The sequence below is a fragment of the Pseudophryne corroboree genome, unplaced genomic scaffold, assembly GCF_028390025.1.
Source record: "Pseudophryne corroboree isolate aPseCor3 unplaced genomic scaffold, aPseCor3.hap2 scaffold_449, whole genome shotgun sequence".
NCBI lineage: Eukaryota > Metazoa > Chordata > Amphibia > Anura > Myobatrachidae > Pseudophryne > Pseudophryne corroboree.
Window position 1 is genome coordinate 148,511 of NW_026970071.1, and position 19,326 is coordinate 167,836.

Sequence of the window (19,326 nt, forward strand, 5' to 3'; positions counted from 1 at the left end):
GGGGGTAACATGAGTTATAGTAGCTAACTAGTCATAAAACATTATTCAGCAAGTATGTAGAATCATCACAACTTAAAACAGGTTGAACACGATGGGCAATTTGCCTCTATTCAACCTCAAAAACTATGTTACTATATTACTATGTTATTGTAGTATACAGAACACCACAATGCAATGAGCAGTGATAGTGAGCACTGATGAGGATACTAGAACTGACACTGAGCAGCAAGATGCAGCACTGGACTATTAGTAATGTACTGTATTATGCTGAGCAACACAATGCAGCACAAGACAATGAACAGTGATACTGAGCACTGATGAGGATACTACTGAGAACTGACACTGAGCAGGAGAGACACACTACTAGTATTACTGAGCAGCAATAAGTAACCACTGATACTGAGCACTGATATTGAGATTTCCACTGAGAGAACATAGCCACGTCCTCTCCGCTCTCTCTTCAATGCACGAGTAAAAATGGCAGCAACGCGCAGCTCTTTATATGGAATCCGAATCTCGCGAGAATCCGACAGCGGGATGATGACATTTTCCCTTGTTCAGGTTTTCCGAGTCAGGCGGGAACAACCGAGCCTGCCTCGGACCAGTGTAAACCAAGTGGAGTTCGTGGGGAATTCGGTTCTCGGAGAACCGAACCCGCTCCTCTCTACCTTATACCCTATCAATTTTTTTATTTTCAATCTAAGCCCCTGCAGTTTTCTGTAAGCATCTGCTTCGCTATGATGATCAACAAGTCACAAGGGCAAACACTCAGGGTTTGAGGCGTAGATCTTAGGACCAGCTGCTACAAGCATGGCAGAGGTGTCACTATCACTGGTGACACCCAGAGAGGTGGCGAGGGAGATTGTAATGCAGTGCGCGCAGATAAGCAGTGCAATGGTAAAAAGGAGGCATGGTTTCATAGGTAGGGGCGTGGCCTGGTGGCCTGAATCTACATTTTGTTGCTCCGGGTGTCCCGGGGGTTGGGGGCTGCACCCGGGGACTAGTGTGTGAGCGGTGCTGGCTCCTGCAAAGTGACAGGGCATGGCCACCCAGCATGACGCCTCCCTTCTTGACCATGCTGTAATTGCAGTCGCACTGCAGTTCAGCGTGATCATAAAAAATGGTGTAGGCTCCTGCTGGTGCAGACTGTATGTGCGCGCAGGAAGCCGCCACCATTTTTGTGATCACAGCGGCTGAATGTGATGTCATACAGTCGCTGTGACCACGCCCCCTGTGTCTCCTCCGTTGCAGACCCCATTTTGAAGCCTTGCCCCCGCACCGCTCCATCCCTGACTTGGAAATGGAGTGTTGCTGACCCACCTCTCCCCCCTTCCCCGCCCCGATTGACAGGCAGAGGCGATCACATTCTCTGCGGGGTGCCGCAGAAAATGCAGGCACATGCGTATGCTCTTAGCAATTTTTGCAGTTGGATCGCTTATTGTGATTGCAATCCAACCTGAATCAGGCCCTATTACCTATCACAATGCGCTGCGGGCAGTACAAAATTGGGTTAATATAGGAGAAAAACCCCCAGACCTGTGCTCCTTAACTGTACCTGGTGGCTAGTGGAGCGGCTGCCCAGTAATCAGTGTCCACCGCAGTGCGCACACGGCCCACCCCCTACGGCCTCGCTCCCCTTCAGCAGCGGCCTCGTGATCCGGAAGGGTGGTGTGTGTGTGACTGACCTTAGGATGAAACCGGAGCCTCCGCTGCAGTGACCCAGCAACCAGGGCACGGGAGTATACAGCGCCGCTGGGAGTGATGAAGCTGCAGTAAAGATGTCTATTAGACCTAGCCTGCTGCAGCCCTTGTAGATTCTCATAAAACAAGTTCTTCTTTTCTTGTCAAAATTAATAGCTAAGAATAGGCTGCCTGAGGCAGGCCCCTGTTAATTGGCCTGCTACTGAAGGCACCAACTACAAACTGAGCTCCCTGTTCATGGAAGCGGGGTTATAGAGGAGAATGCACTGAGCTTCTTGGGAACAGTCAAAAGCTTTGAGCCGGTTGGTGCCTCAGATCAAGATCCTACTCTACACCCCAATGTGAATCCTTGTGGAGTCCAGTGTACCCCACAGAAGAAATTAATGTGTCACACCCATTGGCAGCAACCTTAGAATAGCTGCTGACGGGCACAATTGAGAAAGGAAGGGGGGGGGGACATTTGAATCCAGCACATAGATGCAATTCAAATATGTAATTCGTACCTTCCTATTTTAAAATATAATGGATGAACCTCACCCTGTGAGAACAATCTTCATGATCAAGAGATCTCATATGCAAAATAAATATGAGTTGGGATAGGGCTGGGGAGGGCTGCTCGGGCAGCACCTCCCCCGTCAAGTTAAGGAGATTCAACTGAGGAAGCACAAGGGAACTCTCGTCTGGGGACAACAACTGCAGGGAGACCACATCTTTTCAGATGAACATGGGAGGGCGGAAGGCTGCCTAATACTGAAGCACCATATGCAACAACTAGTACAAGCATTCCTGGGGGAAGGTCTGCAGCAGTCGGATTTGCATACGGTGATGTTATCCAAGCAGTGGGCCAAAGTTGACTGGAACCCTCATCTGCATATGAAAAGAGAAAAGGGGCATGCAGGGCATGGCGGCCTTTTGCAGTGCTTGGATGACCCCTAGTTCACATTAAACACCCCCACCCTCCTTTGGTGTGGGGCTCATGTTGGCCATGCCCCATCCCCTGAAGCATTCAAGCTGATTTCTTGCAGCAGCTGGGCACTGTAACAGCTCCAGAGCTGTTCTGTAAGGCAAGTAAAAGGGTGTGGGCCCTGCAGCACCACCTGTAGTTCGCATTGTGCGTTGGAAGGCACAAAGTAAGCAGACGGGAGGAGAAGTCAGGATAGTGCGCAAGGGCATTCTTTTCTCTTAGTCCGTAGAGGATGCTGGGATCACATTAAGAACCATGGGGTATAGACGGGATCCGCAAGAGACATGGGCACTTTAAGACTTTCAAAGGGTGTGAACTGGCTCCTCCCTCTATGCCCCTCCTCCAGACTCCAGTTATAGGAACTGTGCCCAGGGAGACGGACATTTCGAGGAAAGGATTTATTGTTAAACTAAGGTGAGCATCTTACCAGCTCACACCTTAAACATGCCGCAGAACGTGGCATTCAACAGAACACAAGCCAACGGCATGAACAATTGCAGCAAAAAGCTGACCAGAACCATAACACAACATGTGTATAACCACAAGTAATAACTGCAGACACAGTATGGACTGGGACGGGTGCCCAGCATCCTCTACAGACTAAGAGAAAAGGATTTACCGGTAGGTATTAAAATCCTATTTTCTCATACGACCTAGAGGATGCTGGGGTCACATTAAGAACCATGGGGTTATACCAAAGCCCTTGAACGGGTGGGAGAGTGCGTACGACTCTGCAGCACCGAATGACCCAACTTAAGGTTATCATCAGCCAAGGTATCAAACTTGTAAAACTTAGCAAAAGTGTTTACTAAATAGCTGCTCGGCAAAGTTGCAATGCCGAGACTCCCCGACCAGCTGCCAAGGATGAACCCACCTTTCTAGTAGAATGGGTCTTCACCTACTTCAGTAACGGCAATCCTGCCGTGGAACGAGCATGCTGAATCTTACCACAGATCCAGCGCATAATGGTCTGCATGGAAGCAGGACACCAAATCCTGTTGGGAGCATACAGGACAAACAGAGCCTCTGTTTTCCTAATCTGAACCGTTCTGGTGACATACATTTTCAAAGTTCTGACCACAGCCAGAGACTTTGACTCAACGAAGGTGTCAGTGGCCAAAGGCACCATGTGGAAAGATGAACCACCTTCGGCAGAAATTGTTGACGTGTCCTCAATTCTGCTCTATCTTCATGAAAGATCAAATAAAGGCTCTTGTGATACTGCATGGTTTGTACTGTTTTCCATGTGCTCCCAGACCTTTAAGCAAGTAGCATGGTCAAGAAAGTTCTGTTTGAAAAGAAACAACATTTACTGTCATTGTTATGCAAATAAACTTACATTAAAGCTAACAAGAAAGCACACTCGTTCTGTCTTTAAACTGATAAAAGAAACCCCAATAATATGGGGCATGCAAAAATTGAGATAAAACTCAGTTTTGCTCCTCTCCACGGAAATCTTTAATAAAAGGCGAAATATTTGTTAGTTCTGAAGAGAAACCAGAGCATGACCAAGATTCCACCTGTCGCCTGAGTGCCATGCCAGCAGTTCTCATTCAGCTGAAAGTGAGCACCCAATTTGAATGAAAGAAAGCAGATTTCTCACCAGGCTTCCCCTTGCTATAAACATGGTTTGTACTCTTTTCCATGTGCTCCCAGATCTTTCAAGCAATTAGTGTGGTCAAGAAAGTTCTGTTTGAAAAGAAACAAACATTTACTGTCATTTCTATGCAAATGAGCTTACATTAAAGCACACTCGTTCTATCTTTAAACCGATAAAATAAAACCCCAATAAGATGGGGCATGCAAAAATTGAGATAAAACTCAGTTTTGCTCCTCTCCACGGAAATCTTTAGTAAAAGGCGAAAGATTTGTTCGTTCTGAACAGAAACCAGAACATGACCAAGATTCCACCTGTCGCCTGAGTGCCATGCCAGCAGTCCTCATTCAGCTCAAAGTGAGCACCCAATTTGAAAGAAAGAAAGCAGATTTCTCACCAGGCTTCCCCTTGCTATAAACATGGTTTGTACTCTTTTCCATGTGCTCCCAGATCTTTCAAGCAATTAGTGTGGTCAAGAAAGTTCTGTTTGAAAAGAAACAAACATTTACTGTCATTTCTATGCAAATGAGCTTACATTAAAGCACACTCGTTCTATCTTTAAACCGATAAAAGAAACCCCAATAAGACGGAGCATGCAAAAATTGAGATAAAACTCAGTTTTGCTCCTCTCCACGGAAATCTTTAGTAAAAGGCGAAAGATCTGTTCGTTTTGAAGAGAAACCAGAGCATGACCAAGATTCCACCTGTCGCCTGAGTGCCATGCCAGCAATCCTCATTCAGCTCAAAGTGAGCACCCAATTTGAAAGAAAGAAAGCAGATTTCTCACCAGGCTTCCCCTTGCTATAAACATGGTTTGTACTCTTTTCCATGTGCTCCCAGATCTTTCAAGCAATTAGTGTGGTCAAGAAAGTTCTGTTTGAAAAGAAACAAACATTTACTGTCATTTCTATGCAAATGAGCTTACATTAAAGCACACTCGTTCTATCTTTAAACCGATAAAATAAAATCCCAATAAGATGGGGCATGCAAAAATTGAGATAAAACTCAGTTTTGCTCCTCTCCACGGAAATCTTTAGTAAAAGGCGAAAGATTTGTTCGTTCTGAAGAGAAACCAGAACATGACCAAGATTCCACCTGTCGCCTGAGTGCCATGCCAGCAGTCCTCATTCAGCTCAAAGTGAGCACCCAATTTGAAAGAAAGAAAGCAGATTTCTCACCAGGCTTCCCCTTGCTATAAACATGGTTTGTACTCTTTTCCATGTGCTCCCAGATCTTTCAAGCATTTAGTATAGTCAAGAAAGTTCTGTTTGAAAAGAAACAAACATTTACTGTCATTTCTATGCAAATGAGCTTACATTAAAGCACACTCGTTCTATCTTTAAACCGATAAAAGAAACCCCAATAAGACAGAGCATGCAAAAATTGAGATAAAACTCAGTTTTGCTCCTCTCCACGGAAATCTTTAGTAAAAGGCGAAAGATCTGTTCGTTTTGAAGAGAAACCAGAGTATGACTAAGATTCCACCTGTCGCCTGAGTGCCATGCCAGCAGTCCTCATTCAGCGCAAAGTGAGCACCCAATTTGAAAGAAAGAAAGCAGATTTCTCACCAGGCTTCCCCTTGCTATAAGCATGGTTTGTACTCTTTTCCATGTGCTCCCAGATCTTTCAAGCAATTAGAATGGTCAAGAAAGTTCTGCTTGAAAAGAAACAGACATTTATAGTCATTGTTATGCAAATAAACTTACATTAAAGCTAACAAGAAACTGATAAAAGAAACACCAATAATATGGGGCATGCAAAAATTGAGATAAAACTCAGTTTTGCTCCTCTCCACAGAAATCTTTAATAAAAGGCGAAAGATTTGTTCGTTCTGAAGAGAAACCAGAGCATGACCAAGATTCCACCTGTCGCCTAAATGCTGTGCCAGCAGTCCTCATTCAGATCAAAGTGAGCGCCCAACTTGAAAGTAAGCAGATTTCTCACCTGGCTTCTCCTTGCTATAAGCATGGTTTGTACTGTATTCCATGTGCTCCCAGATCTTTCAAGCAAGTAGCATGGTCAAGAAAGTTCTGTTTGAAAAGAAACAAACATTTACTGTCATTTCTATGCAAATGAGCTTACATTAAAGCACACTCATTCTATCTTTAAACCGATAAAAGAAACCCCAAAAAGATGGGGCATGCAAAAATTGAGATAAAACTCGGTTTTGCTCCTCTCCACGGAAATCTTTAATAAAAGGCGAAAGATTTGTTCGTTCTGAAGAGAAACCAGAGCATGACCAAGATTTTTATCTGAAAATATGTGTTCTCCCTGCAGTTGTTGTCCCCAGATGAGAGTTCCCTTGTGCTGCCTCAGTTGAATCTCCTTTACTTGACAGAGATGTGCCTGAGCAGCGGCCCTCCCCAGCCCTATCCCAAATCATACTTATTTTGCATAGGAGATACCATGGTCATGAAGATTGTTCTCCCAGGGTGAGGTTCATTCATTGCATTCTGGGTATGCTGACCCCTGTGATTTTCCCAAATGTGGGAAACTCGCTTTTATACCCTTGTGCACTATCCTGACTTCTCCTCCTGTCTGCTTACTTTGTGCCTTCCAATGCACAATGCAAACTACAGGTAGTGCTGCAGGGCCCACACCCTTTTACTTGCCTTACAGAGCAGCTCTGGAGCTGATACAGTGCCAAGCTGCTGCAAGAAATCAGCTTGAATGCTTCAGGGGATGGGGCATGGCCAACATGAGCCCCACACCGAAGGAGGGTGGGGGTGTTTAATGCGAACTAAGGGTCATCCAAGCGCCGCAAAAGGCCGCCATGCCCTGCATACCCCTTTTCTCTTTTCATATGCAGATGAGGGTTCCAGCCAACTTTGGCCCACTGCTTGGATGACATCACCGTATGCAAATCCGTCTTCTGCAGAACTTCCCCCAGGAATGCTTGCACTAGTTGTTGCATTTGGTTTGTTGTTTGGGGGTGCTTCAGTATTAGGCAGCCTTCTGCCCTCCCATGTTCATCTGAAAATATGTGTTCTCCCTGCAGTTGTTGTCCCCAGATGAGAGTTCCCTTGTGCTGCCTCAGTTGAATCTCCTTTACTTGACAGAGATGTGCATGAGCAGCGGCCCTCCCCAGCCCTATCCCAAATCATACTTATTTTGCATAGGAGATACCATGGTCATGAAGATTGTTCTCCCAGGGTGAGGTTCATTCATTGCATTTTGGGTATGCTGACCCCTGTGATTTACCCAAATGTGGGAAACTCGACTGCATTATTTGTGGTAGTGGGGGACTGTGTTTGTGCTTTCCTCTGGTCAGCTCTGTTAAAACTCAGATTTCTTTGTCTCAGATTTTCCTCTAGCCTTGTTCTTCTTTCGAGAGTTCCCTTGTGCTGCCTCAGGTGGATCTCCTTCACTTGACAGGGGGGTGCCCGAGCAGCGACCCTCCCCAGCTCTAGCCCAACTCCTACTTACCTGCCAGGTGAGATACTATGATCAGGAAGGTGCTTCACCCAGGGCAAGGCTCACCCATTGCACTCTGGGTGTGCTGCTCCTACGATTTCCCCAAATGTGGGACACTTGACTGCATAATTTGTGTTTCCTCTGGTCGGCTCTCGTATAATTCAGATCTCTTTGTCTCAGGTCTTTCTCCAGCCTAGTTTGCTGTCTGTTTCCACTTCTTTTATCTTGAGCCCCTCCCTTCTATACCCTTGTGCACTATCCTGACTTTTCCTCCCGTCTGCTTACTTTGTGCCTTCCAATGCACAATGCAAACTACAGGTAGTGCTGCAGGGCCCACACAATCTTTTACTTGCCTTAAAGAGCAGCTCTGGAGCTGTTACAGTGCCCAGCTGCTGCAAGAAATCAGCTTGAATGCTTCAGGAGATGGGGCATGGCCAACATGAGCCCCACACCAAAGGTGGGTGGGGGTGTTTAATGCGAACTAGGGGTAATCCAAGCACCGCAAAAGGCCGCCATGCCCTGCACGCCCCTTTTCTCTTTTCATATGCAGATGAGGGTTGAAGCCAACTTTGACCCACTGCTTGGATGACATCACCATATGCAAATCCATCTGCTGCAGGCCTTGCCCCAGGAATGCTTGCACTAGTTGTTGCATTTGGTTTGTTGTTTGGGGGTGCTTCAGTATTAGGCAGCCTTCTGCCCTCCCATGTTCATCTGAAAATATGTGTTCTCCCTGCAGTTGTTGTCCCCAGATGAGAGTTCCCTTGTGCTGCCTCAGTTGAATCTCCTTTACTTGACAGAGATGTGCCTGAGCAGCGGCCCTCCCAGCCCTATCCCAAATCATACTTATTTTGCATAGGAGACACCATGGTCATGAAGATTGTTCACCCAGGGTGAGGTTCATTCATTGCATTCTGGGTATGCTGACCCCTGTGATTTCCCCAAATGTGGGAAACTCGCCTGCATTTTTTGTGGTAGTGGGGGACTGTGTTTGTGTTTTCCTCTGGTCAGCTCTGGTAAAAGTCAGATTTCTTTGTCTCATATATTCCTCTAGCCTTGTTCTTCTTTCGAGAGTTCCCTTGTGCTGCCTCAGTTGGATCTCCTTCACTTGACAGGGGGGTGCCCGAGCAGTGACCCTCCCCAGCTCTAGCCCAACTCCTACTTACCTGCCAGGTGAGATACTATGATCATGAAGGTGCTTCTCCCAGGGCAAGGCTCACCCATTGCACTCTGGGTGTGCTGCTCCTGTGATTTCCCCAAATGTGGGAAACTTGATTGCATAATTTGTGTTTCCCCTGGTCGGCTCTCGTATAATTCAGATCTCTTTGTCTCAGGTCTCTCTCCAGCCTAGTTTGCTGTCTGTTTCCACTTCTCTTTTCTGGAGCCACTCCCTTCTATGCCCTTGCGCACTATCCTGACTTCTCCCGTCTGCTTACTTTGTGCCTTCCAACGCACAATGCGAACTACAGGTAGTGCTGCAGGGCCCACACCCTTTTAGTTGCCTTACAGAGCAGCTCTGGAGCTGTTACAGTGCCCAGCTGCTGCAAGAAATCAGCTTGAATGCTTCAGGGGCTGGGGCATAGCCAACATGAGCCCCACACCAAAGGAGGGTGGGGGTGTTTAATGCGAACTAGGGGTCATCCAAGCACCGCAAAAGGCCGCCATGCCCTGCATGCCCCTTTTCTCTTTTCATATGTAGATGAGGGTTCCAGCCAACTTTGGCCCACTGCTTGGATGACATCACCGTATGCAAATCCGTCTGCTGCAGACCTTCCCCCAGGAATGCTTGTACTAGTTGTTGCATATGGTTTGATATTTGATGGTGCTTCAGTATTAGGCAGCCTTCCGCCCTCCCATGTTCATCTGAAAAGATGTGGTCTCCCTGCAGTTGTTGTCCCCAGACGAGAGTTCCCTTGTGCTTCCTCAGTTGAATCTCCTTAACTTGATGGGGGAGGGGCTGCCCGAGCAGCCACCCTCCCCAGCCCTATCCCAACTCATACTTATTTTGCATATGAGATCTCTTGATCATGAAGATTGTTCTCACAGGGTGAAGTTCATCCATTATATTTTAAAATAGGAAGGTACAAATTACATATTTGAATTGCATCTATGTGCTGGATTCAAATGTCCCCCCCCCCTTCCTTTCTCAATTGTGCCCATCAGCAGCTATTCTAAGGTTGCTGCCAATGGGTGTGACACATTAATTTCTTCTGTGGGGTACACAGGACTCCACAAGGATTCACATTGGGGTGTAGAGTAGGATCTTGATCTGAGGCACCAACCGACTCAAAGCTTTTGACTGTTCCCAAGATGCTCAGCGCATCCTCCTCTATAACCCCGCTTCCATGAACAGGGAGCTCAGTTTGTAGTTGGTGCCTTCAGTAGCAGGCCACTTAACAGGGGCCTGCCTCAGGAAGCCAATTCTTAGCTATTCATTTTGACAAGAAAAGAAGAACTTGTTTTATGAGAATCTACAAGGGCTGCAGCAGGCTAGGTCTAATAGACATCTTTACTGCAGCTTCATCACTCCCAGCGGCGCTGTATACTCCCGTGCCCTGGTTGCTGGGTCACTGCAGCGGAGGCTCCGGTTTCTTCCTAAGGTCAGTCACACACACACCGCCCTTCCGGATCACGAGGCCGCTGATGAAGGGGAGCGTGGCCGTAGGGGGTGGACCGTGTGCGCACTGGCGTGGACACTGATTACTGGGCAGCCGCTCCACTAGCCACCAGGTACAGTTAAGGAGCACAGGTCTGGGGGTTTTTCTCCTATATTAAACCAATTTTGTACTGCCCGCAGCGCATTGTGATAGGTAATAGGGCCTGATTCAGGTTGGATTGCAATCACAATAAGTGATCCAACTGCAAAAATTGCTAAGAGCATACGCATGTGCCTGCATTTTCTGCGGCACCCCGCAGAGAATGCGATCGCCTCTGCCTGTCAATCGGGGCAGGGGGGGAGAGGGGGGTCAGCAACACTCCATTTCCAAGTCAGGGATGGAGCGGTGCGGGGGCAAGGCTTCAAAATGGGGTCTGCAATGGAGGAGACACAGGGGGCGTGGTCACAGCAGCTGTATGACATCACATTCAGCCGCTGTGATCACAAAAATGGTGGCGGCTTCCTGCGCGCACATACAGTCTGCACCAGCAGGAGGCTACACCATTTTTTATGATCACGCTGAACTGCAGTGCGACTGCAATTACAGCATGGTCAAGAAGGGAGGCGTCATGCTGGGTGGCCATAAGAGATGAGCGGGTTCGGTTCCTCGGAATCCGAACCCGCCCGAACTTCACCCTTTTTTGCTCGGGTCCGAGCAGACTCGGATCCTCTCGCCTTGCTCGGTTAACCCGAGCGCGCCCGAACGTCATCATCCCGCTGTCGGATTCTCACGAGACTTGGATTCTATATAAGGAGCCGCGCGTCGCCGCCATTTTCACACGTGCATTGAGATTGATAGGGAGAGGACGTGGCTGGCGTCCTCTCCGTTTAGATTAGAAGATAGAGACGAGTGACATTTGATTTACTACTAATTTGGGGAGCAGTTGAACTTGTCAGGAGTACTCAGTAGTGCAGAGTTTTGCTGATAGTGACCACCAGTTTTATTATTTATAATCCGTTCTCTGCCTGAAAAAAAACGATACACATACCATATCTGTGCTCAGCCTCAGTGTGCTGCATGATATATCATCTATGTATATCTGACTGTGCTGAGTGCTCACTGCTCACACAGCTTAATTGTGGGGGAGACTGGGGAGCAGTTACAGCAGGAGTACAGTGCACACTTTTGCTGCCAGTGTGACCACCAGTATATTGTCTGCCTGAAAAAGTTAAACACTCCTGTGGTGTTTTTTTTTTATTCTATAAATGCATTCTGCTGACAGTGTCCAGCAGGTCCGTCATACATATATTATATAAATATTTACCTGCAGTAGTGTTATATTTTTTTTTCATCTTTATCATCTCTATATTAGCAGACGCAGTACGGTAGTCCACGGCTGTGGCTATCTCTGTGTCGTCAGTGCTCGTCCATAATTGTATACCTACCTACCTGTGGTGGTTTTTTTTTTTTCTATCTTCTTCATACTAGTAGTTTAGGAGTCTACTGACAGTGTCCACCAGGTCCATCATTATATTATATACCTACAGTAGTAATATATTTATTATATTATCTATACTAGCAGACGCAGTACGGTAGTCCACGGCTGTGGCTATCTCTGTGTCGTCAGTGCTCGTCCATAATTGTATACCTACCTACCTGTGGTGGGTTTTTTTTTTTATCTTCTTCATACTAGTAGTTTAGCAGTCTGCTGACAGTGTCCACCAGGTCCGTCATTATATTATATACCTACAGTAGTAATATATTTATTATATTATCTATACTAGCAGATGCAGTACGGTAGTCCACGGCTGTACCTACCTCTGTGTCGTCAGTGCTCGTCCATAATTGTATACCTACCTGTGGTGGGGTTTTTTTTTCTATCTTCTTCATACTAGTAGTTTAGGAGTCTGCTGACAGTGTCCACCAGGTCCGTCATTATATTATATACCTACAGTAGTAATATATTTAGTATATTATCTATACTAGCAGACGCAGTACGGTAGTCCACGGCTGTACCTACCTCTGTGTCGTCACTCGTCCATAATTGTATACCTAACTGTGGTGGGTTTTTTTTTCTATCTTCTTCATACTAGTAGTTTAGCAGTCTGCTGACAGTGTCCACCAGGTCCGTCATTATATTATATATACCTACAGTAGTTATATATATTTTTTTTTTTATATCATTAATTATCATCTCTATACTAGCAGACGCAGTACGGTAGGCCACGGCTGTGGCTATCTCTGTGTCGTCAGTGCTCGTCCATAATTGTATACCTACCTACCTGTGGTGGAAGTTTTTTTCTATCTTCTTCATACTAGTAGTTTAGCAGTCTGCTGACAGTGTCCACCAGGTCCGTCATTATATTATATATACCTACAGTAGTTATATATATATTTTTTTTTATATCATTAATTATCATCTCTATACTAGCAGACGCAGTACGGTAGTCCACGGCTGTAGCTACCTCTGTGTCGTCAGTCACTCGTCATCCATAAGTATACTAGTATCCATCCATCTCCATTGTTTACCTGAGGTGCCTTTTAGTTGTGCCTATTAAAATATGGAGAACAAAAATGTTGAGGTTCCAAAAATAGGGAAAGATCAAGATCCACTTCCACCTCGTGCTGAAGCTGCTGCCACTAGTCATGGCCGAGACGATGAAATTCCATCAACGTCGTCTGCCAAGGCCGATGCCCAATGTCATAGTACAGAGCATGTAAAATCCAAAACACAAAAGATCAGTAAAAAAATGACTCAAAAATCTAAATAAAAATCGTCGGAGGAGAAGCGTAAACTTGCCAATATGCCATTTACCACACGGAGTGGCAAGGAACGGCTGAGGCCCTGGCCTATCTTCATGGCTAGTGGTTCAGCTTCACATGAGGATGGAAGCACTCAGCCTCTCGCTAGAAAAATGAAAAGACTTAAGCTGGCAAAAGCACAGCAAAGAACTGTGCGTTCTTCAAAATCACAAATCCACAAGGAGAGTCCAATTGTGTCGGTTGCGATGCCTGACCTTCCCAACACTGGACGTGAAGAGCATGCACCTTCCACCATTTGCACGCCCCCTGCAAGTGCTGGAAGGAGCACCCGCAGTCCAGTTCCTGATAGTCAGATTGAAGATGTCAGTGTTGAAGTACACCAGGATGAGGAGAATATGGGTGTTGCTGGCGCTGGGGAGGAAATTGACAAGGAGGATTCTGATGGTGAGGTGGTTTGTTTAAGTCAGGCACCCGGCGAGACACCTGTTGTCCGTGGGAGGAATATGGCCATTGACATGCCTGGTGAAAATACCAAAAAAATCAGCTCTTCGGTGTGGAAGTATTTCAACAGAAATGCGGACAACAGGTGTCAAGCCGTGTGTTGCCTTTGTCAAGCTGTAATAAGTAGGGGTAAGGACGTTAACCACCTCGGAACATCCTCCCTTATACGTCACCTGCAGCGCATTCATCATAAGTCAGTGACAAGTTCAAAAACTTTGGGCGACAGCGGAAGCAGTCCACTGACCAGTAAATCCCTTCCTCTTGTAACCAAGCTCACGCAAACCACCCCACCAACTCCCTCAGTGTCAATTTCCTCCTTCCCCAGGAATGCCAATAGTCCTGCAGGCCATGTCACTGGCAATTCTGACGAGTTCTCTCCTGCCTGGGATTCCTCCGATGCATCCTTGAGTGTAACGCCTACTGCTGCTGGCGCTGCTGTTGTTGCTGCTGGGAGTCGATGGTCATCCCAGAGGGGAAGTCGTAAGACCACTTTTACTACTTCCACCAAGCAATTGACTGTCCAACAGTCCTTTGCGAGGAAGATGAAATATCACAGCAGTCATCCTGCTGCAAAGCGGATAACTGAGGCCTTGGCATCCTGGGCAGTGAGAAACGTGGTTCCGGTATCCATCATTACTTCAGAGCCAACTATAGACTTGATTGAGGTACTGTGTCCCCGGTACCAAATACTATCTAGGTTCCATTTCTCTAGGCAGGCGATACCGAAAATGTACACAGACCTCAGAAAAAGACTCACCAGTGTCCTAAAAAATGCAGTTGTACCCAATGTCCACTTAACCACGGACATGTGGACAAGTGGAGCTGGGCAGACTCAGGACTATATGACTGTGACAGCCCACTGGGTAGATGTATTGACTCCCGCCGCAAGAACAGCAGCGGCGGCACCAGTAGCAGCATCTCGCAAACGCCAACTCTTTCCTAGGCAGGCTACGCTTTGTATCACCGCTTTCCAGAATACGCACACAGATGAAAACCTCTTACGGCAACTGAGGAAGATCATCACAGAATGGCTTACCCCAATTGGACTCTCCTGTGGATTTGTGGCATCGGACAACGCCAGCAATATTGTGCGTGCATTATATCTGGGCAAATTCCAGCACGTCCCATGTTTTGCACATACCTTGAATTTGGTGGTGCAGAATTATTTAAAAAACGACAGGGGCGTGCAAGAGATGCTGTCGGTGGCCACAAGAATTGCGGGACACTTTCGGCGTACAGGCACCACGTACAGAAGACTGGAGCAACACCAAAAACGCCTGAACCTGCCCTGCCATCATCTGAAGCAAGAAGTGGAAACGAGGTGGAATTCAACCCTCTATATGCTTCAGAGGATGGAGGAGCAGCAAAAGGCCATTCAAGCCTATACATCTGACCACGATATAGGAGGTGGAATGCACCTGTCTCAAGCGCAGTGGAGAATGATTTCAACGTTGTGCAAGGTTCTGCAACCTTTTGAACTTGCCACACGTGAAGTCAGTTCAGACACTGCCAGCCTGAGTCAGGTCATTCCCGTCATCAGGCTTTTGCAGAAGAAGCTGGAGACATTGAAGGAGGAGCTAAGACAGAGCGATTCCGCTAGGCATGTGGGACTTGTGGATGGAGCCCTTCATTCGCTTAACCAGGATTCACGGGTGGTCAATCTGTTGAAATCAGAGCACTACATTTTGGCCACCGTGCTCGATCCTAGATTTAAAACCTACGTTGTATCTCTCTTTCCGGCAGACACAAGTCTGCAGGGGTTCAAAGACCTGCTGGTGAGAAAATTATCAAGTCAAGCGGAACTTGATCGGTCAACAGCTCCTCCTTCACAGTCTCCCGCAATTGGGGGTGCGAGGAAAAGGCTCAGAATTCCGAGCCCACCCGCTGGCGGTGATGCAGGGCAGTCTGGAGCGACTGCTGATGCTGACATCTGGTCCGGACTGAAGGACCTGCCAACGATTACGGACATGTCGTCTACTGTCACTGCATATGATTCTCTCACCATTGAAAGAATGGTGGAGGATTATATGAGTGACCGCATCCAAGTAGGCACGTCAGACAGTCCGTACGTATACTGGCAGGAAAAAGAGGCAATTTGGAGGCCCTTGCACAAACTGGCTTTATTCTACCTAAGTTGCCCTCCCACAAGTGTGTACTCCGAAAGAGTGTTTAGTGCCGCCGCTCACCTTGTCAGCAATCGGCGTACGAGGTTACTTCCAGAAAATGTGGAGAAGATGATGTTCATTAAAATGAATTATAATCAATTGCTCCGTGGAGACATTGACCAGCAGCAATTGCCTCCACAAAGTATACAGGGAGCTGAGATGGTGGATTCCAGTGGGGACGAATTGATAATCTGTGAGGAGGGGGATGTACACGGTGATGAATCGGAGGATGATGATGAGGTGGACATCTTGCCTCTATAGAGCCAGTTTGTGCAAGGAGAGATTTATTGCTTCTTTTTTGGTGGGGGTCCAAACCAACCCGTCATTTCAGTCACAGTCGTGTGGCAGACCCTGTCACTGAAATGATGGGTTGGTTAAAGTGTGCATGTCCTGTTTATACAACATAAGGGTGGGTGGGAGGGCCCAAGGCAATTCCACCTTGCACCTCTTTTTTCTTTTATTTTTCTTTGCGTCATGTGCTGTTTGGGGAGTGTTTTTTGGAAGGGCCATCCTGCGTGACACTGCAGTGCCACTCCTAGATGGGCCAGGTGTTTGTGTCGGCCACTTGGGTCGCTGAGCTTAGTCACACAGCTACCTCATTGCGCCTCTTTTTTTCTTTGCGTCATGTGCTGTTTGGGGAGTGTTTTTTGGAAGGGCCATCCTGCGTGACACTGCAGTGACACTCCTAGATGGGCCAGGTGTTTGTGTCGTCCACTTGGGTCGCTGAGCTTAGTCACACAGCTACCTCATTGCGCCACTTTTTTTCTTTGCGTCATGTGCTGTTTGGGGAGTGTTTTTTGGAAGGGCCATCCTGCGTGACACTGCAGTGCCACTCCTAGATGGGCCAGGTGTTTGTGTCGGCCACTTGGGTCGCTGAGCTTAGTCACACAGCTACCTCATTGCGCCTCTTTTTTTCTTTGCGTCATGTGCTGTTTGGGGAGTGTTTTTGGAAGGGCCATCCTGCGTGACACTGCAGTGCCACTCCTAGATGGGCCAGGTGTTTGTGTCGGCCACTTGGGTCGCTGAGCTTAGTCACACAGCTACCTCATTGCGCCTCTTTTTTTCTTTGCGTCATGTGCTGTTTGGGGAGTGTTTTTTGGAAGGGCCATCCTGCGTGACACTGCAGTGCCACTCCTAGATGGGCCAGGTGTTTGTGTCGGCCACTTGGGTCGCTGAGCTTAGTCACACAGCTACCTCATTGCGCCTCTTTTTTTCTTTGCGTCATGTGCTGTTTGGGGAGTGTTTTTTGGAAGGGCCATCATGCGTGACACTGCAGTGCCACTCCTAGATGGGCCAGGTGTTTGTGTCGGCCACTTGGGTCACTGAGCTTAGTCATCCAGCGACCTCGGTGCAAATTTTAGGACTAAAAATAATATTGTGAGGTGTGAGGTGTTAAGAATAGACTGAAAATTAGTGGAAATTATGGTTATTGAGGTTAATAATACTTTGGGATCAAAATGACTCCCAAATTCTATGATTTAAGCTGTTTTTTAGGGTTTTTTGAAAAAAACACCCGAATCCAAAACACACCCGAATCCGACAAAAAAAATTCGGTGAGGTTTAGCCAAAACGCGTTCGAACCCAAAACACGGCCGCGGAACCGAACCCAAAACCAAAACACAAAACCCGAAAAATTTCCGGTGCACATCTCTAGTGGCCATGCCATGTCACTGTGCAGGAGCCAGCACCACTCACACACTAGTCCCCGGTGCAGCCCCCAACCCCCGGGACACCCGGAGCAACAAAATGTAGATTCAGGCCACCAGGCCACGCCCCTACCTATGAAACCATGCCTCCTTTTTACCATTGCGCTGCTTATCTGCGCGCACTGCATTACAATCTCCCTCGCCACCTCTCTGGGTGTCACCAGTGATAGTGACACCTCTGCCATGCTTGTAGCAGCTGGTCCTAAGATCTACACCTCAAGCCCTGAGTGTTTGCCCTTGTGACTTGTTGATCATCATAGCAAAGCAGATGCTTACAGAAAACTGCAGGGGCTTAGATTGAAAATAAAAAAAATTGATGGGTATAAGGTAGAGAGGAGCGGGTTCGGTTCTCCGAGAACCGAATTCCCCACGAACCCCACGAACTCCTCCTCCGAGGCAGGCTCGGTTGTTCCCGCCTGACTCGGAAAACCTGAACAAGGGAAAATGTCATCATCCCGCTGTCGGATTCTCGCGAGATTCGGATTCCATATAAAGAGCTGCGCGTTGCCGCCATTTTTACTCGTGCATTGAAGAGAGAGCGGAGAGGACGTGGCTATGTTCTCTCAGTGGAAATCTCAATATCAGTGCTCAGTATCAGTGGATACTTATTGCTGCTCAGTAATACTAGTAGTGTGTCTCTCCTGCTCAGTGTCAGTTCTCAGTAGTATCCTCATCAGTGCTCAGTATCACTGCTCATTGTCTTGTGCTGCATTGTTGTGCTCAGCATACTACAGTACATTACTAATAGTCCAGTGCTGCATCTTGCTGCTCAGTGTCAGTTCTAGTATCCTCATCAGTGCTCACTATCACTGCTCATTGCATTGTGGTGTTCTGTATACTACAGTAACATAGTAATATAGTAACATATAGTAACATAGTTTTTGAGGTTGAATAGAGGCAAATTGCCCATCGTGTTCAACCTGTTTTAAGTTGTGATGATTCTACATACTTGCTGAATAATGTTTTATGACTAGTTAGCTACTACAACTCATGTTACCCCCGGATTAACCATGTTGATATTTTAAGTATTATAACCTTGGATAGCTTTTTCATTCAGAAATGTATCCATTCCTTTTTTAAATCCAATTACAGAGTCCGCCATTACCACCTTCCCTGGCAGGGAATTCCACATCCTGATTGCCCTAACAGTGAAGATCATAGTATCTCACCTGGCAGGTAAGTAGGAGTTGGGCCAGAGCTGTGGAGGATTGCTGCTCGGGCACCCCCTGTCAAATGAAGGAGATCCAACTGAGGCAGCACAAGGGAACTCTCGAAAGAAGAACAAGGCTAGAGGAAGATCTGAGACAAAGAAATCTGACTTTTACCAGAGCTGACCAGAGGAAAGCACAAACACAGTCCCCCACTACCACAAATAATGCAGTCGAGTTTCCCACATTTGGGGAAATCACAGGGGTCAGCATACCCAGAATGCAATGAATGAACCTCACCCTGGGAGAACAATCTTCATGACCATGGTATCGCCTATGCAAAATAAGTATGATTTGGGATAGGGCTGGGGAGGGCCGCTGCTCAGGCACATCTCTGTCAAGTAAAGGAGATTCAACTGAGGCAGCACAAGGGAACTCTCATCTGGGGACAACAACTGCAGGGAGAACACATATTTTCAGATGAACATGGGAGGGCAGAAGGCTGCCTAATACTGAAGCACCCCCAAACAACAAACCAAATGCAACAACTAGTACAAGCATTCCTGGGGGAAGTTCTGCAGAAGACGGATTTGCATACGGTGATGTCATCCAAGCAGTGGGCCAAAGTTGGCTGGATCCCTCATCTGCATATGAAAAGAGAAAAGGGGTATGCAGGGCATGGCGGCCTTTTGCGGCGCTTGGATGACCCTTAGTTCGCATTAAACACCCCCACCCTCCTTCGGTGTGGGGCTCATGTTGACAATGCCCCA

The 19,326-nt window shown here is 47.1% G+C and overlaps 12 non-coding genes and 1 pseudogene across 12 annotated transcripts; 5 read left to right on the top strand and 8 right to left on the bottom strand.

Annotated features, from left to right (window-relative positions):
• Positions 1-4,055: 4,055 nt before the first annotated feature.
• Positions 4,056-4,171, bottom strand: LOC135026806 (U5 spliceosomal RNA). Its single transcript, XR_010223382.1, has one exon. It is a non-coding gene; the product is annotated as a U5 spliceosomal RNA (small nuclear RNA).
• Positions 4,172-4,446: 275 nt separating this feature from the next.
• On the bottom strand, positions 4,447-4,562 carry LOC135026799 (U5 spliceosomal RNA). Its single transcript, XR_010223376.1, has one exon. It is a non-coding gene; the product is annotated as a U5 spliceosomal RNA (small nuclear RNA).
• A 274-nt stretch (positions 4,563-4,836) lies between these two features.
• LOC135026798 (U5 spliceosomal RNA) lies at positions 4,837-4,952 on the bottom strand. The gene has a single exon (XR_010223375.1). It is a non-coding gene; the product is annotated as a U5 spliceosomal RNA (small nuclear RNA).
• A 275-nt stretch (positions 4,953-5,227) lies between these two features.
• On the bottom strand, positions 5,228-5,343 carry LOC135026792 (U5 spliceosomal RNA). The gene has a single exon (XR_010223369.1). It is a non-coding gene; the product is annotated as a U5 spliceosomal RNA (small nuclear RNA).
• A 274-nt stretch (positions 5,344-5,617) lies between these two features.
• On the bottom strand, positions 5,618-5,733 carry LOC135026793 (U5 spliceosomal RNA). The gene has a single exon (XR_010223370.1). It is a non-coding gene; the product is annotated as a U5 spliceosomal RNA (small nuclear RNA).
• Positions 5,734-5,997: 264 nt separating this feature from the next.
• Positions 5,998-6,113, bottom strand: LOC135026804 (U5 spliceosomal RNA). The gene has a single exon (XR_010223380.1). It is a non-coding gene; the product is annotated as a U5 spliceosomal RNA (small nuclear RNA).
• A 270-nt stretch (positions 6,114-6,383) lies between these two features.
• Positions 6,384-6,499, bottom strand: LOC135026796 (U5 spliceosomal RNA). The gene has a single exon (XR_010223373.1). It is a non-coding gene; the product is annotated as a U5 spliceosomal RNA (small nuclear RNA).
• Positions 6,500-6,643: 144 nt separating this feature from the next.
• Positions 6,644-6,771, top strand: LOC135026781 (U1 spliceosomal RNA; annotated as a pseudogene).
• A 593-nt stretch (positions 6,772-7,364) lies between these two features.
• On the top strand, positions 7,365-7,528 carry LOC135026823 (U1 spliceosomal RNA). The gene has a single exon (XR_010223399.1). It is a non-coding gene; the product is annotated as a U1 spliceosomal RNA (small nuclear RNA).
• Positions 7,529-7,680: 152 nt separating this feature from the next.
• Positions 7,681-7,843, top strand: LOC135026756 (U1 spliceosomal RNA). The gene has a single exon (XR_010223341.1). It is a non-coding gene; the product is annotated as a U1 spliceosomal RNA (small nuclear RNA).
• Positions 7,844-8,518: 675 nt separating this feature from the next.
• LOC135026848 (U1 spliceosomal RNA) lies at positions 8,519-8,682 on the top strand. The gene has a single exon (XR_010223424.1). It is a non-coding gene; the product is annotated as a U1 spliceosomal RNA (small nuclear RNA).
• Positions 8,683-8,834: 152 nt separating this feature from the next.
• Positions 8,835-8,997, top strand: LOC135026759 (U1 spliceosomal RNA). Its single transcript, XR_010223344.1, has one exon. It is a non-coding gene; the product is annotated as a U1 spliceosomal RNA (small nuclear RNA).
• A 9,746-nt stretch (positions 8,998-18,743) lies between these two features.
• Positions 18,744-18,907, bottom strand: LOC135026820 (U1 spliceosomal RNA). The gene has a single exon (XR_010223396.1). It is a non-coding gene; the product is annotated as a U1 spliceosomal RNA (small nuclear RNA).
• Between the last annotated feature and the right edge of the window lie 419 nt (positions 18,908-19,326).